Source organism: Bufo bufo, chromosome 6, assembly GCF_905171765.1.
Source record: "Bufo bufo chromosome 6, aBufBuf1.1, whole genome shotgun sequence".
NCBI classification, from domain to species: domain Eukaryota; kingdom Metazoa; phylum Chordata; class Amphibia; order Anura; family Bufonidae; genus Bufo; species Bufo bufo.
The window spans coordinates 69,472,276-69,490,322 of NC_053394.1; the positions used below are offsets into that span (position 1 = coordinate 69,472,276).

General features: G+C 43.2%; 1 protein-coding gene across 1 annotated transcript in view; it reads right to left on the bottom strand.

The window, feature by feature from the left end:
• LZTS2 (leucine zipper tumor suppressor 2) overlaps positions 1-18,047 on the bottom strand; it is a 139,272-nt gene that overhangs the window by 84,298 nt on the left and 36,927 nt on the right. The window lies entirely within an intron of this gene.

The following is an 18,047-nucleotide window of genomic DNA, read 5'->3' on the forward strand; positions in this document are numbered from 1 at the left end:
TGCTCTGAACAGGAATCCAGCCCGGCATACCACGGACGGACCGCTCTCGGCCGCGGAACACGGCCGTGTGCATTCGGCCTAAGGCTCAGCTCTTTCTGCAACTGCTGCGTCCTCTGCAGTCTGATTGACAGGACCAGGTGTTTTCACTGCCTGGCCCTGTCAATCAAAGTGGAGAGGGCGCCGCAGTTGCAGAAAGAGCTGAAGCTTGTGTCATGGCAGACACCTCTGTTAGCATATTAACAGCCAACAAATGAACAGTTTATGTAGTTTGTTTTTATAAAAGAAACGGGTGGATGGTTTTCTGGACATTTGAAGTCACCCCATATATTCTACTTCCTGTCCCACTTTCTGACCTCCTCCCATGTTTGGACTTTTATTATGGCAAACAGTCCTGCTTGACTTTTTTCAGGCAGACAGTCACTCCAACCAAAGACACCCACTATTATCATGAGGGTTACCCTGTAGATAACAGTTTCCGCTCACAGCAGCAGTAAACTGACAGTGGGTTACCTATCTATATATGAGTTTTCTCTCTCTGTGCTGACTGCTACAGGAGGTTAATATTTCGTATTTAATTTTTAATGGCATATTACCACTGAAAGGAAAACCAGCCAAAATTTTTTTTAAAAAGTTGAATATGGAGTTAAAAAAAAACACTTGTCTCCGATTCAAGTGTATATTCACACCTGTTGGATTTGCAAATTTGACACATATTTACTACAGGATCCGCAGCAGAGATCTGAGGCTTAGGGCTCTTGCACACGACCATATGTATTTTGCGGTGTGCAAAACATGGATCCACAGAAAATACGGATGACGCCCGCGTGACATCCGTACTGTATCGTTTTTTTTGCAGATCAACTGTAATGCCTATCCTTGTCCGCAAAATGGACAAGAATAGGACATGTTCCATCTTTTTTGCAGAACAGCCATGCAGACAGACGAAAAAGGGAATGCATACAAAGTCATGTCCGTTTTTTTGCTTTTGCAGACCCATTGAAGTAAATGGTTCCGCATACGGGCCACATAAAAAACGCAATGGACACGGAAAACAAATATGTTCGTGTGCATGAGCCCTGGCGCTCATGAAGTGTAAACAATCTCCGATACTGTATTCGGAGTAACATTACCACATGAAGTTTTGTAACTGGAGATCTGCTTGACCTTCCGTTCTCTACAATAATGGTCGATTCGCCTATTTAACATGCAATCTTACAAAGTCTTGCAGACTGGTCTCCAAGTGACTCAGTGACCACAAGGTTCACTCTGCCTCCAAATATTTGCATGATTTACGCAAAATCTTAGCAGGAAATTCCTCTCTGTATGGAATATCAAAATGTCTAATGTGCAGCCAAACTCTTATTAAGCTTTGGCCTGTACGTATGTGACTGGCGCAGACATCATTAAATATTCTACATTTTTAAAACCAGCAACCGGATTCGAATAGCTTTGTAGCTACAAGTAATAAAAAATTGAGAATAGCCATTAAGTAATTGGCTGTTTGTTATTTTCTTCATTTCTCTGTCCACCTCAGTAACATTGCTGATGTGGTCGCACATGCTCAGTTCCATTCTTCAACTGCCACCAGAAATATCTATTGTTAGAAACTGTGACAGTTACAGGGAGTGAGCTGTAGCAGAAAAGACACTCCCCCTAAGAAAGGACACGCCCCCTGAGCTGCCAGATTAAAATAAATCTAGCAGAGCAATTGAAGCAATGAATGGGGAGATCTCTGGATCCATGTGCGGTACAGGGCTGGTTCTAGCTTTGTTAGAAAGAGATTGTCAAGAATTATACAGTCTGATTTTTTTTATAGAAATCATGGCATATAATCCCTTAACGAATTTTCCAAACTGTCAATTTTTGAGCCCAAGATACAGATGCAACATCACATGGTGGACATTAAGATATATGAAAACCTATATACACAACCAAGTAAACCAGTATGCCACATTTGTTACTAAGGGTACTTTCACACTTGCTGCGGAGGAACTGCCTGCCGCATCCGTCAAAACGTATGCAAACTGATGGCATTTGTAAGACTGATCAGAATCCTGAGCCGTCTTACAAATGCATTGAAATGCCAGATCTGTCTTTCCGGTGTCATCCGGAAATACGGATCCGGCATTTATTTTTTTCACATTTTTTTCAGTCTGCGCAGGAAGGACGGATCCGGCATTGCAGTATTTTGAATGCCGGATCCGGCACCAATACATTCCTATGGGAAAAAAATGCTGCATCCGGCATTCTGGCAAGTGTTCCAGATTTTTGGCCAGAGATAAAACCGTAGCATGCTGCGGTTTTATCTCCGTCCTGAAAAGTCTAAACGACTGAACTGAAGACATCCTGATGCATCCTGAACTGATTTCTCTCCATTCAGAATGCAAGGGGATAAAACTGATCAGTTATTTTCCGGTATTGAGCCCCTAGGACGGAACTCTATGGCGGAAAAGAAAAACACTAGTGTAAAAGTACCCTTAAAGGGGTTGTCCAGAATAATAAAAACGTGGCTTTCTTCCAAAAACAGCACTACACCTGTGTGACGGTTGTGGGTGGTATTGCAACTCAGCTCCATTCGCTTCAATGGAGCTCAGCTGTAATACCGCACACAACCTAAGGACAGGCGTGGTGCACTTTTAATAAGAAAGCAGTCATTTATTTTTATTTTATTGATGTAAGTAAGGGCTCATGCACACAGCCGTTGCAGACAGTGGCCCGTATTGTGGGTGCAAACAGCGGGTCCGCAATATGCGGGTACCGGCCGTGTGCTCACCGCATCACTTGAATGGGTCCACAATCCATATGTGCAGTGCAGAACTAGTTCTATTTTTTAGTGGTGCAGACGGATGACGGACCTATTCATGTTGAATGGATCCGGCTCCGTTGCGGCAGCCGCACGAATAATGCCCGTGCATTGGGGACCGCAAATTTTTTTTGCGGCCCATATGCGGAATCATTCACTTCAATGGGTCGGCAAAAAAAATAAAAATAATGGCTCCGTGTGCATTCTGTTTCTGTGTGTCCACATGGCCATTCCGCAAAAAAGAAAGTGTCCTATTTTTGTCCGTTTTGTGGACAAGGATAGGCATTGTTACAATGGATCCGCAAAAAAAAAAAAACGAATGCAATATGGATGTTACACGGACGTCATCTTTATTTTCTGCAGACCGCAAAATACATACGGTCGTGTGCATAAGCCCTAAGGTAGAGTCCTGTTCACGGAGCCTCTAAGGTTGGGAAACGAAAACCTGTGACTACTAAATGTAGTGCCATATGGTGCTCTGTACAGAGCTGCGCCTAGAGGAGTAACTCTCCTACAGAAGCAATATGCCACCACATATTGAATTAATACTTGTTGCCAATACTTTCTGTACTTCTCCATATGAAATGAAAGGTGCAGGGAGATATGGTTTTCAGTTTTCCAATCGCAAATAATTCAGCAGCTAAACAAAGGTAATGTTACACATACAAATTATAAAAAGAGATGCAATAAAAAATACATGAAATAATAAAAGAAACTCGTTCTCTCGAAACTATATCTAGCTTTGTAGATCAAATGAAAGATATTTGTCCTTAAACTGAACATGATGCATGCTGGAGCATTAACCGAGCAGCTGGCGCCATCTAGTGGTTCTGCAAGTTATGACGTTCTAATAAAAGCACTAAAAAAGCAGCATACTAGGAGGATGTGAAAGCAAAAATTGCGAGGAACAAGTGCTACAACAGACTGTAATATGCACTGTAAATGTAACATAATATGATGATTCAAGGATAGCATAATCCCAGGAGAACAAATATCCCGAAGCCCCTTCCTATAGATCAGCGCAATGAAGAGCAATGCAATTAGTATTCATTTAAAGTGACAGATTTTAATCCCAGGTTGAAGCTTATATTAGCATGAAAATGGGATACGGTCAATTAGCGACTATCAGGGGAATTTATCATTGTAGGCGTATTTAAGGTTAGTCTTTAGATTGGAGTTCCTGTGCGCGCCAACACCAAACTTATGAACTTCGAGAAATTTGGCGCAAGTTCCATAATAGGCTCATATCAATAAAACTACGCCTGGGGTGAAGTTGCGACTTTTTTGCAACTTCTTAAAAAGTCGCACTTCAAAATTTGTGTTACAAACGTGATATACTTTGAAATTCTGACCACATTTTCACTCCAAATCTGCATGTGGTGCTCAAAAAGTCTCAAATTTGTTTTGGGCAAGTGACCCCAAAAAGAACATACTTTTGTAGATGTACAAATTGGCAGCGGACATGATGATTCTATGTGTTTTACATGGTCCCTTCATTGGGCACCCTGTCCTCTAGTAAAATATACACATAAACACCTACCTATTCATATATGTCTCACTCACAACCTAGAAGAGCTCAATTATTTGACTGTGTAAAATGAGCCCACAAGTAGCCATGAACCCGATCTGAACCCCATCGCAGCCTGGCCGCACCTGCTCTACATAAACACGGAGCCTCAAACCTGCTCGCGCCCCAAGGCAATAGTAAATGCTTCTTAATTCCCGCCCCTGACCTCAGCACATTGCTATATATTAAAGGACTACAACAGCATCTATGACTCAACTTGCCTATGGAAAAAAAACATTTCTCCTTGGAGCCAATGCTTGGGGAAATATAAAACTTTCCTTCTCAGACCTAAGAGCTACAAGTATATTCATGTTGGAAGGGTCCGTCCACAGCAAACCTGTAATTCGTTGGGAAACCCAGCATCAAGTGTTTAAGTTTCCGTGAATTGGGGGTCATTTACAAAGACCGTTTTCTCACAACGGTCTTTGTTTCCCCTTTGCAACGGTGGGGGATGCATATCGTTTACGACGAGACGCCGACCTCATCATAAATTAGGCATACCTCTTGCTGTCCGTGTGCCAGGCGTAAAAACTACTCCCGCCCCCGACTAGTTTTTCCACCAAGATTTACACGTATTTCCAGGCGTAAATGCTGGTAAATTTCTCAGGGCTGATGTCCCGGCCCCAGACTGGACTCGCAACTGCAAAGTGTTAAACACAGCGCAAAAATGCCTGTGCAACATAATATTGTTGAACTGGAGTTAAAAAAAAAAAAAAGTCACAAAAACAGCCCTTGCAACATTTGTACCAGTTCTTAAATGACCCTCATTATGCATTAAAATGAAGGGGGTTATCCTGGAATTTATATTGATGACCTATCCTCTGACACCCCGGATGCCCGACGATCTGCTGTTAGAAAAGGCCGGGTGTTTCCGGGAGTGCAGCGGCCTTTTCCTAGGCCATGTGACGTCTCCATTCATTGGTCACACGGCCTAGTTGCAGCTCAGCCCCTCTGAGCTGCAATACCAATCATAGCCACTATACAATGTATGTCGCTGTGCTTGAAAAGCTGCCGGGCGCCCGCTGCTCACCAGAGCTCCGGGGAAAGCTGCAGCTTCCTGAAACAGCTGATCGGCTGCGGTGGCGGGACTCAGACCATGTGATAATGATGACCTATCCTTATCATTATCAATTCCTGGATAACCCCTTAAATGGGGTGTCTATGTAATGCACACATGTGCCAGGTTCTCTAGATCAGGAGTCAGCAACCGCCAGCTGTTGTGAAAGGAGGATTCTGGGAGTTGTAGTTTCAGAACAGCTGGAGCGCCGGAGGTTGCTGATCCCTGTTCTAGCAGGAATAATAAAGGAATGGCACACCATAGAGACATAGGAATAGGCCATTCAGAATTGTTATTACACGGGGAATGCAAAAAGTTACTAAAACAGACATGTCAGTAGAGGTGTCAGGTCCGCTACAAGCTGCTTCCAGGCACTTCTGAGCAGCTTAGGCTACTTTTACACTCGCGTTTTTTGCGGATCCGTCATGGACAGATCCGTTCAGATAATAAAGCCGTCTGCATCCATTCAGAACAGATCCGTTTGTATTATCTTTAACATAGCCAAGACGGATCCGTTTTATATTGTGCGAGATTGTGTCAGTGAAAACGGATCCGTCCCCATTGACTTACATTGTGTGCAAGGATGGATCCGTTTGGCTCAGTTTCATCAGACTTGCAGCGTTTTGGTGTGCATCTCCAAAGCGGAATGGAGACAAACTAATACATTCTGAGCGGATCCTTTTCCATTCAAAATGCATTAGAATGCAAACTGATCCGTTTTGGACCGCTTGTGAGAGCCCTGAACGGATCTCACAAACGGAAAGCCAAAACGCCAGTGTGAAAGTAGCCTTATCTCCACAAGTACGAAAGAACCAGGCAGGCTGCAATTCAGCACACTTGCCCCCCCCCCCCCTCCCCAATATCTGCCGTTGGGGGTGAGTGAGGAAGTCCACATACATCTTAGATGCCTAGCCGGTCCTGCCCATATTAATCTAATGTGTACGGTAAGCTCTGGGTTGTTCCACATTTCTGCAAAAAAACAACGGCAAACAGGTTTTGACTACATATGTAGTGGAGAACATACAACCTGTAATCACCAAGCATATCTGGTGGTTTGGAAGAGAAGGGTATTCGATACGTCTGCTGTATGCAACCGTATTCAGACAAAGACGAATGTCTTTATAAACAGCAGACAAAGTATCATCCATTACACTGATGCAGGCCAGATGGTTCCCGTCACCAGGCACAGGGTTACTGATTGTATAACTTAGTTTTACACGGAGATCTGAAGTCATCTGGTCACCATAATGAAAAGATATCAAGCACTGCTCATTCACTTTCCAGCCACTCCGAGTAACTACTCTGGAGGGAGTAGGACCCTGGTGTTCAAAAGGCTGCGAGACGTTCACGAGACTCGCTTGGGGATGGAGATGATCATTAAGTAATACTCCCAAGAAACATCTGTTATTTATAACACAGCCTAATAGTCTGCAGAGACGGGGCCTTCATTTACTACATGCAAACGTCAGCAGGAAAGCAAAATAATGAAATAGGAAAATAAGCGAGAAACAACCCCGTTCCAGTCTACCCTGGTGTCTGTGCACAGCTAGACCGGAAAATGGTCCTCAGAACCACTTACTGGGCCATTAACATCTTGGTGTACTAATAAAATTACCCATGAGCAGACCAAGAGGTAAAATAGTCAGAGTACTATGGGTTAATTTGTTATGACCCCTTAAAGGGGTTATCCAACCCCCTGAAATGCTCCCCCACATGCCCGGGCCAATCACACACAATGTACTTACCTGGCTCCCCGGCACCCACGTCGCTTCTGACGCCGGCATGGCCGCTGCATCTCCCCGTCGCGCAGATGAAAACATCCGACGTCGGGGAGCAGCCAATAGCAGGCGGTGACAGGAATGAGCCTCCCTAGCATCGCAGGTGACGCTAGGGAGGCTCGTTCCCATTACCGCATGCTATTGACAGCCTCCTCCCAACGCCGGATGTTTCCATCGGCGCGACAGGGAGATGCAGCCGTGTCGGCATCAGGAGCGACGCAGGTGCCGGGGAGATAGGCGAGTACATTGTGTGTGAGGGGCCCGGGCATATGGGGGGCATTTCAGGGGTTGGATAACCCCTTTAAGTTTATATTACACGTTCAGATAATTGTGCAGATCGCTAACAAGTGTTTGTAGTTATTATAGTTAGCGATGATCTGGCAGTGTAATACTGCCGCAGATGAACGAGCAAATCCTTCATCGGGCAATTGAAATCTTTCAACAGGTTTAAAAATGATTGTTTGCTGGCAGCAGATCGTGGTGTCTAATCACGATCTACTGCGGGCAAACAATGATTCAGTATGGGGACGAGCGATGGCATTAGCGATCGCTCCTCCCTATACTGTGGAGGAGTTCGGCGCATTTAATAATATTTTGTGGCCCTTGAATTATGCATAACAGGTCCACAAAACACGGATACCGGCCGCCATTTTCTGTACGCCGCCATTTTCTTTTTTCAACTCCTGCAGAAACGTCCGATCCTTGTCCGCAAAACAGACAAGAATAGGACATGTTCTATCTTTTTTGCAGGGCCGCGGAATGGACATACAGGTGCAGACAGCACGCGGTGTGCTGTCACTGAAATGAATAGGTCCGGATCAGACCCCGCCAAAAAAAATGCAGATCAGATGCGGACCTAACATATGGTCATGTGCAAAAGGCCTAAGGAAAGATGGTGAATTGATTTTATCAATTAGAAGACATAAAGCAGATCTGTCATCAGGCTATACTGCCCTATACAACTGCAGAACAGTATGAGGGACAAGTCCTCTCTTCTATTGGCCAACATTATTGAATGGGAGCTGAGCAGCAGTACCTCAGCAAAGCCAATACACTGTGTACTGAGCCATCGGCCTCCAGCTCCATACACTGTATGGTCCCTGGCACTGTGGAAGCCCAAAATAGCTGATCATGAGGGGGCCAGGTGACAGACCCCTCGATCAGAAACTGATGACATCTTCAAAGGATAGGTCATCAATATCTGTAGCCTTGACAGATCCTAATAAATAGAGGAGGACCCAAAGGGACATAAAATACTTTGGACCGTGATGCGGACCAAACACGCTCATTATAGACTATGGGTCTGTGAAAAAACACGGACATAACATGGATGGCATCCTTGTTGTGTCAGTGTTTGGTCTGTTTTTCACTGACCACTGATAGGAGATACTCAGCTGAGCAGTGTCCAGGAAATACAAATGACACACGGAGGGCAAAAAATGGCCCAAACAAGGACATCTTCACAGATGAAACATGGACCGATTTTTTTTTATGGACATCAAGAGGACATAGAAATGTGATCGAGGCCTAATCCATTGAAGTGAAGAGGGACTGCACAACTCCTTTCCCGTTGTGGAAGACCCAGCTTGTCTATTTATTATAAGGACAGTTCACCGATATTAACGAGAATTGTGTAATGCTTCACTCCCCCTGTGGGGGCGCCGCAGAACAGCACGATTGCTGCCAGGTTCCACAACAGATTACAGCTTTATCACTGGAGGTCTCAGCAGTAGGACAGCATGTGAGCAGCTTGGGGGATCTTTCCAACAAAAAAGGGATTTTAAAACCGAACACTCCCTTTAAAAAAAATATTTACACCCAAAATAAATAAAACTAATATAGTAGAAAATTAAGAGGTTAATAGCCAGTTTGTTTTACTTTATAGCGATTTATACATTTTCTGCGTTGTTATAGCTGTCAATTCTGCAAAACTGACAACAGGAAGTGCAGCCATATTGGTTGGGCACATTTGAAAAACTTTTTAGAAATCCCACATAGTAAGGCCTCTTTCACACGACCGTATGGCTTTTTCAGTGTTTTGCGGTCCGTTTTAAATGAAACTGTTGTTCCGTTTTTTGTTTCCGTTGTGTTTCCGTTTCGTTTTTCCGTATGGCATATACAGTATACAGTAATTACATAGAAAAAATTGGGCTGAGCATAAAATTTTCAATAGATGGTTCCGCAAAAACGGAACGGATACGGATGCATTTCCGTATGTGTTCCGTTTTTTTGCGGACCCATTGACTTGAATGGAGCCACGGAACGCGATTTGCAGGCAATAACAGGACATGTTTTATCTTTCAAAGGAACGGAAAAACGGAAATACGGAAACTGAATGCATACGGAGTACATCCCGTTTTTTTTGCGGAACCATTGAAATGAATAGTTCGGTATACGGAACCAAAAAACGGCCCGTAAACGGGAAAAAAGACGCTCGTGTGAAAGAGTCCTAAATGAGAGGAAAACTCTCATACGCCAACAGAATTTTACTCTCAATCCATAAAGATCAAGTAACTAAAAGAACAGACGTTGACCCTTCCTGTAATCTCACTGAGGACTTTCAATCTGAGTAGCCGACTTCTTGGAAGTCCGAAATAAAATCCTTCCAATCTACTCGAAATGTTGGACAGGGAAAAAAAAAGTGCCTGTGTTTTCAAATAGGAACCAGACAGGGAGAGGCTGCGGAGGAGGGGGAAGTAACTGAACCCTCGAGTGCCTACCCTTCCTGCAAGTATCCAGATGTTTCTGCTACAATCTTTGCAAAATTCTTTCCATTGAATTATTCTCTTAAACCGGGACTCAATTAAATGTGGCCGAGTCGAGTAAATCTCTTCTCTATCAAAATATGACAACTACAAAGTGTTAAGAACAATCCAACAAGACAGGAAGGATGAGGAGAAGCCAAAACCAGGCATCTGGGCAGGTCAATGGAAGGTCTTCTTCATGGTCTGGCTTATAGAAGCTAAGCTGTTTGGCACACTGTCTGAGTAAGCAACTCATTGAATTTCGCAGTAATACTGCTATATGAGTGATGTATATCAAGGGTTGGGGTCCTTTCACAAAGGCCAATAACAGCTCAGAACGAGCGCCAGTTGACAATATAAGAATCGGCACTCATTTAAAGGTAGGTCTTTGAGGCCACTAGGCGTACTTGTATGACACCAGGAATATTATTATGTAAGAAGAAGAATACGGCAAGTAGTCATTATCTAATTATTTCCAAATTAATTACAGACAAATAAAAAATAAAAATCCTGAACCATAATGATTTGCAATAGGCACAGCATTATAACTTTTACCCATACAGTATGAACTTGTGAAGTTCCACAACCCTGGGGGTTTGCTTTATTTAAAAAATATAAATTAAGAATTTTTGGAGGAGTTGCCATTGAAGGGGTGAAGAGAGACAGAGACCCTGCGCGCGCCTTCTCCTCATACAGCTGATCGGCCGGGATGCTGGGTTTCGGACCCCCGCCGATCTGATATTGATGACCTACCCTGAGGATAGGTAATCAATATTAAAAGTCAGGAGAACCCCATTAAATATAGCAAGGTGGTAGGCCTGGTTCACATCTCCGTTAAGGAGATCCGTCTGATGGATACGACGCAATGCTATAGATTAATTCACGGCACTCAAATAAATGCAAATAAAATTGAAAGTTTATTGAAATGCCACCAGTGGTTGTCAGTTTGATTAGGCCAACGTTTCGAAAAATAAAACGTTACATGGCATTTATGCCAAAAAGCAGCCAGATCACCAACGGACCTCATTACAGTCAATGGGGATCCGGCGGTGAAGTAAAGATTCCAGCAACGCCAGATCCTGCAAGATCTACATAACAGAGACGTGAAGGTAGCCACAGAAACATAACATCAAGTTAAAAGGAGTTCTCAGGCACTGGAAATCCAGCGGATCACAAAGTTTCCCCCTGTTGGAACACCCCCAGTAATAAACTGGGGAAACCTGGTAGCAATTAATTAGATTCCCTATGGCGCCACCACAGGAGAAAACAAGCATTACACAGTGTACTTTCAGTTCAGTGGGTTGCCTATGTAATGCAGGAAAGGATAGGTTCTACAGAGCAGTAGATGCTCTAGCACAGGGGTAGGCAACTTCCGGCACTCCAGCTGTTGTGAAACTACAACTCCCAGCATCCATACTTGCTCTTCTCTTCTCAGAACTCTCACAGAAATGAATGAAGCATGCTGGGAATTGTAGTTTCACAACAGCTGGTGTGCCGAAGGTTGCTGATCCTTGCTCTAGCAGTAGATTGAAAATGGGTTTTCCAGACTGGGCACCCCTAAACTGCAATACACAGTTCTGTAGAAACCGCTGTCTACCTGAAGGCCACAACCAATCCTTAATTACAGCGTATAACTGGTTCCATATGTTCTTCCTTTTCCCTGATATGTTATTTCTTCTCTCAGTTCTATGTGAAATCCAGCTTTAATTGCAGCTTGGCCATTTCAATGCACATTTACAACACTCTGAATAACATCCACCCCTCCCTCCTCACTTCTTATATAATATTGCTTATGCCTAGAGCCATAACATTGTGGTCAAGCAATTTCAAGCGCTGTAATATTCTGTGAGCCGAGTGTGTTTAAAAGAGGATTATAATATCAGAGCTCAGAAATACAAGAAAACATTCACTTCCCAGTTACACAATGAGATGAAATGCTCGATTTTTGAAGCTTCTATCAAGACCCCTTTCACACGGGCGAGTATTCCGCGCGGATGCGATGCGTGAGTTGAACGCATTGCACCCGCACTGAATCCCGACCCATTCATTTCTATGGGGCTATTCACATGAGCGGTGATTTTCACTCATCACTTGTGCGTTGCATGAAAATCGCAGCATGCTCTATATTCTGCGTTTTTCACGCAACGCAGGCCCCATAGAAGTGAATGGGGTTGCGTGAAAATCGCAAGCATCTGCAAGCAAGTGCGGATGCGGTGCGATTTTCACGCACGGTTGCTAGGTGAAGATCAGGATGGAGACCCGATCATTATTATTTCCCCTTATAACATGGTTATAAGGGAAAATAATAGCATTCTGAATACAGTTGACTTGCTATATTGTCGGTCGGCTCTTGCAGAAAATCTGCCAGTGTACTAGGACCCTTAGGCCTCTTTCAGACGGGCGTTGCGGGAAAAGGTCCATCACATGATCTTTTACCATGGTGATGGATCATGTGATGGACCATGTGATGACCGGAGTGACGTCACCACAGGTCCTGTTCCTACAATCAGCAAAGAAGGAGACAGAAGGAGAGGCCGGCAGCGCAATCAAGTGGACTAAGGCGAGTTAAAAAATTTTTTATTTTTTTTTAACCCCTCCAGCGCTATTTTACTATGCATTCTGTATTCAGAATGCTATTATTTTCCCTTATAACCATGTTATAAGGGAAAATAATACAATCTACAGAACACCGATCCCAAGCCTGAACTTCTGTGAAGAAGTTGGGCTTTGGGTATCAAACATGCACGATTTTTCTCACGAGAGTGCAAAACGCATTACAATGTTTTGCACTCGCGTGGAAAAATCGCGCATGTTCCCGCAACGCACCCAGACCTTTTCCCGCAACGCCCGTCTGAAAGAGGCCCAAGGGTCCTAGTACACTGGCAGATTTTCTGCAAGAGCCGACCGACAATATAGCAAGTCAACTGGTGCTCGTTAAGTTAAATTAGTCTCTGTACTTTCACACAATTAATTAGCAAATTTCTAAATCGCTTCATTTAAAATAAATCTGCCTGCAACCACCTGAAAAAGCTGTAAAGTCATGGCCACTAGGGGTCTCACTTCAACCGCTGCCTGTTGTCAAGCAATATCAGTCCTTCGTAACACAGAAGACGTCAGAGAGGAAGCGGGGGCATGTCAGAGCTAGCTGAGATCCTGAGCCTGTTAAAAGAATTGTTTCCACACTGTTTCCGAATTCACAGGAGCCTCCTGTGTGTCTGTTAGTGTGATCCCTTAACTGTTCTGTGAGCTCTGGAGCTAAAAATCAAACATGTTGCGAAGTAAGGGAAAGGACATCACAGCAGTAAATTACTTGCAGATTCCACAGAAGGGAGACAGCCCTGCTTGTGAGAGAAAGGCATCTAGCTGTGCAGCTGAATAGGGTGATAAATAGGCTGAAAAAGACATTAGGGAAGCCCAAAAAGACATGTTCCTTCACAGTTATGATTATACAAAGAAGCACAGTCATTATGCAAACTTTTTTGGAAAACTCAGGCACACTTTTAGGGCTTACTGCAAACTTACTATTTATTAACTTTTAAAATATGCAAATTACCTTGCTACCAGCAAGTAGGGCGGCTACTTGCTGGTAGCAGCCGCATCCTCCTATCCTAAAGACGCCCCCTCCGCATGTTGATTGACAGGACCAGCGGACGGGATCGTCCTCTGGCTGGTCCTGTCTGCTATCAAGATCTCGCGCCTGCACCGTAACGGTATTCAGTCGGCGCAGGCGCACTTAGAGGCGGCCGCTCCATCCTCAATGCGCCTGCGCCGATGATGTCACATCTACACCCGGCGCAGTCGCATTGAGGAAGGAGCGGCCGAGCAAGCGTCCTCCTCTCAATGCGCCTGCGCCGACTGAAGACAGGTACGGCGCAGGCGCCAGATTTTGAATGCAAACAGGGCCAGCAGAGAAAGATCCCGTCCGCTGGCCCTGTCAATCAACATGCGGAGGGGGCGTCTTTACGATAGGAGGATGCGGCTGCAACCAGCAAGTAGCCGCCCTACTTGCTGGTAGCAAGGTAATTTACATATTTTAAAAGTACGTTTTTAACAGAATCTGCAGAACCAAAATGATTAATTACAGTATGTATGCATAAATCGCAGTATAGGGATTATAAGTAACCAAAAAAAAAAAAACTGTTTAGTGGGCTGACAGAAGCCCTTTAAAGGGGCTCTCCAGATCCATAATGAATTTCTTTTATCTACCTAGAGTTCACCAAAAACTGCATGTTTTGGCTCCATTCACCTGTTTTTCATATCAGCACATGTCCCCTGTTCTCAGCATCACTGCTGGCAGGAAGTTTACATGCAGAACTTCTTGTTTTCCTCAACTTCCTGCATGGTTTTCTAACCAATCCCAGCATGCTTTGCTCTGTAATGTTTCCCAGGGCTTTTTCACTTTTATTAAGATATTGCCCGGCTCCATGGTGCTCTCTAATTCCTGCTCCTGTGTCGACATATGGGAAATAGCAGATAAGCTAATCATTGGCTGAAGTGAGTCTCCACCGGGGTTAGTAATTGGCTGAGGCATTTCCAGGCATTCCTGTGTCCCTAGAATGGAGAGAACATCGGGGACCCGGGCATTGTTGGAATGAGCAGGTCCTGGGGTTTAGTGAGGGGAGTGCCCCTTATTTTTATGTTTTTCGGCCTCATGCACACGACCGTTCCATTTTTTGCAGTCTGCAAATTGCAGATCCGCAAAACACGGAAGCCGCCCGTGTGCCTTCCGCAATTTGCGGAACGGAACAGGCGGCCCATTGTAGAAATGCCTATTCTTGTCCGCACTCCTGATGACACCATTTTTGTCACTCTCTGGTGACAGATTCACTTTAACGATAGCTGTATTTACAGGTGGCCACTTTGACTACTTTTCAATGGAGAGCCAAACAGGGGAGCAAGGGACCCCCCATTCGTCAGGTAAACAAAAGTTCCAAAAATTTAATCCCACTCATCATCCTTTTATGGTATATACTGTGATATGTCTCAAATGAGAGTAGCTCTTAACACTTATTGTGGCCTTTGAGAGGGGTACAATCTAAATGCAGCCCTCAGAATAACAAAATGCTGTGAAAAAAAAAAATCATAAGTGTGTATAATACACAGTATATCCATCTGCTAATGCTTCTTCTGTAATTGTTTGCTGGATCATGGCTCAAGGAGACTGATATAAATTAATCTGAGAAATAGGTTGGGACGATTAATCAAATTAATTCAATGAATTTGACCATTTTGAGCCCCGCTACTGATCCTGGTCGCAAAACTCCCTAGATGCTGCGTTCAAAAGCGACTACAGCAACTAGGCAGTTAAGAAAGGATCTCCCTTTCAATATCAGCCCCCTGCAAATGCAATCTCTGGGTGCCGATGTACTTCCATTGATAACCTAGGCCCCCAGGCCTGCCATGACTGTATGTCTATGAGACTATGCCACAAACACAGCCTAATGGACAGCCTCCCACTGTCAGAGTGATAGGCTATAATGGACAGGTATACAAGTGCATTATAAAAGTGGTGCCCCCTATTGGGAGTTTAAAAAAATTATAATAAAAGAATATAATGAAAGGAAGGTTAATACATTTTATAAAAAAAATGCATTAATAAAATCATTTTTCCATAAAAAAGTGGTTTTATTTTGAAAAAGTGGTAAAAAAAAACATGCACACATCTACAGAATCAGTGTTCTCCACAAGCCCTAAAAAACAAAACAAAAAAAAAAAAAAAGAGGATGTTATTTAAACCACCCTGTGAACAACATAAAAATGCAAAAAACTAAACAAAAACACAGAACTGTTTATTTTGCTATCCCACTCCCAAAAAATAAATGTTAATCAATGAGTCCCATGTACCCCACAATGGTACCAATTAAAGCTACATCTTGTCCCGTAAAAAAGCCAAGTCCATATACACCTACGTTGGTGAAAAAATAAATAAGTACGACTGTAGGAATGCAGCAACATAAAAAAAACTATTGATTTTGCATGAAATGTGCTATTATTGTGCAAAAAAAATGTATAAATAAAACAAATAAAAATATAAAAATATTTAGATTTGCTATTGTATTGACACACAAAATATAACAACATGATGGCTAAAAATAAAAAAAGTTATCACCCGAAAAAGAATAACAAATCTATAACAGTTCTTAAATTTAAAATAATCAAGATTATTTTGTTTTGGGCAAAATCACCCAATGCTACTGAGAAAGTAAGAGGACCGCCTGCCTCTGGGGCATTATCTAGGGTTTTGCAGCCAGTATTACTTTTGAAGACGGGTTATTTAGGGCAGTGAGAAATGTCACTTGGTACAAGGCATCAGCCAGAACATCAATATCTTCAGTTATACAGCCCAGTAACATGCAGTAGCTTCAAGACACATCCAGGACTGAGAAAATCCTGGATTCTAGAGAGCCGGTAGACCCCATCCAATTCACAAATGGATTTATGTGCTGCAAACCCATCAACTAAACCAAGTGCAGACAGAATAAGGGTCCTGGCGACCACATTCCCAGGGAGGGAACATTCTGTACATGAATGTGCTTTACTGTAAAGCTCTATCAATAGATCACCTTTCGCCATGAGGTGTCATGGTTTGAGAACGTACACACTGGAAGCCACACACCGTTGTTTGCTCTAGCTAAAGTTTGTTTGACCTAGAACATAAGCCATAAAGTCTTCGTATCCTAGTGAGAAAAGCAAAAGGTCCATCTTTCCACCTTTTCCCAGCCGGTCGGATTTACAGACTACGGTACTGGTTTCACGAGGATTCCAGAGCGCTGAGACAATGTTTAATAAAAGGAATAGAAAAACACCCCGGAGGAATGTACAGAGAATGTTGTGTGTAAACGGAGGCGGCTTAGGGTATGCGGTATACTGGACGCACTATGGCTCCCGAGCAGTCAGCACATTTCCCTTACTTGGTCATGAATGGGGCCTTTTAGCTCTCAATCAGACTTCACAACATTAAACAGTTTCCCCTACACAATTTCTAGTAAACCAGGGTTTAAATACAGGCTTCCATGCTCCAGCATAGCCAACATGTTATTTTCCAGGGCTGTAGAGCATACATACCGTCTTTATTTCCAAAACCTGCGCCAATATTCCATCAGAGGCATGGAACAAAATATCACTGACAAGGGTGAACGAAGCTCTATGTTCCAGTATTTTTCTTCTACTATAGCAGGGATGTCCAACCTGCTGTTGCAAAACTACAACTCCCAGCATGCCCAGACTGCCTACAGCTATCAGCCTGCAGCAGGACATGGTGGGAGTTGTAGTTTTACAACAGCTGAAGAGCTGCAGGTTGGCCATCCCTGCACTATAACTTAGTAATTAGACCTTGATTTTTGCTAAAGTACAGAAAAAAACTAAAACAATAAATCACCAGTAAAAATAACTGACAACCAAAATATCATTGATTATCTCATGACAACCGTACTTGTACCATCTTGAAGCTGAAGTGTTGGAAGTAGGAAAAAATGGCAAGCGTAAGGATCTGAGCGACTTTGACCAAGCTCAAGAGATCATCCCTTTATGATCAATCGGGAACCAAGCTCTAGTACCCTTCACCATTCCTGAGAATGAAGGGGGCGGCATAGATTAATGGCACCATTCTGGGGAACACATAACTTACCGATTACGTTTTTGTTTTGTTTTTTGGAGGGGGGGTGGTAAAAAACAGCAACATCACTACTGAGTTTTTAAGTTATACATTTTGAGGCATTCAATTTTCGGCACAAATAACATTATCATTTTATTGCCTGGGTCAGTACGAATACAGCGATAACACATATAGGTTGTTGTTTTTTTGTTTTTTACATTTTACTATTTTTGCACAATAAACATTTTTTTTTTTTTAATTAATAAAATGTTTCCCAGTTTTAATTTTTCATTCCACAGAGCTATATGAGGGCTTGATTTTTGCAGGATTTTTACATTTTGGGGTACATAATTTTTGATCACTTTTTATTCCATTTTATACACGAATTTTGGCCCTTTTTTTTTATGGCGTTTACCGTATGGGATAATTTGCATGATAATTGTGTAGTGTGGGTCATTACAGATGCAACAATATCAAATATGTGGTGGGGGTTTTATTGTTGCA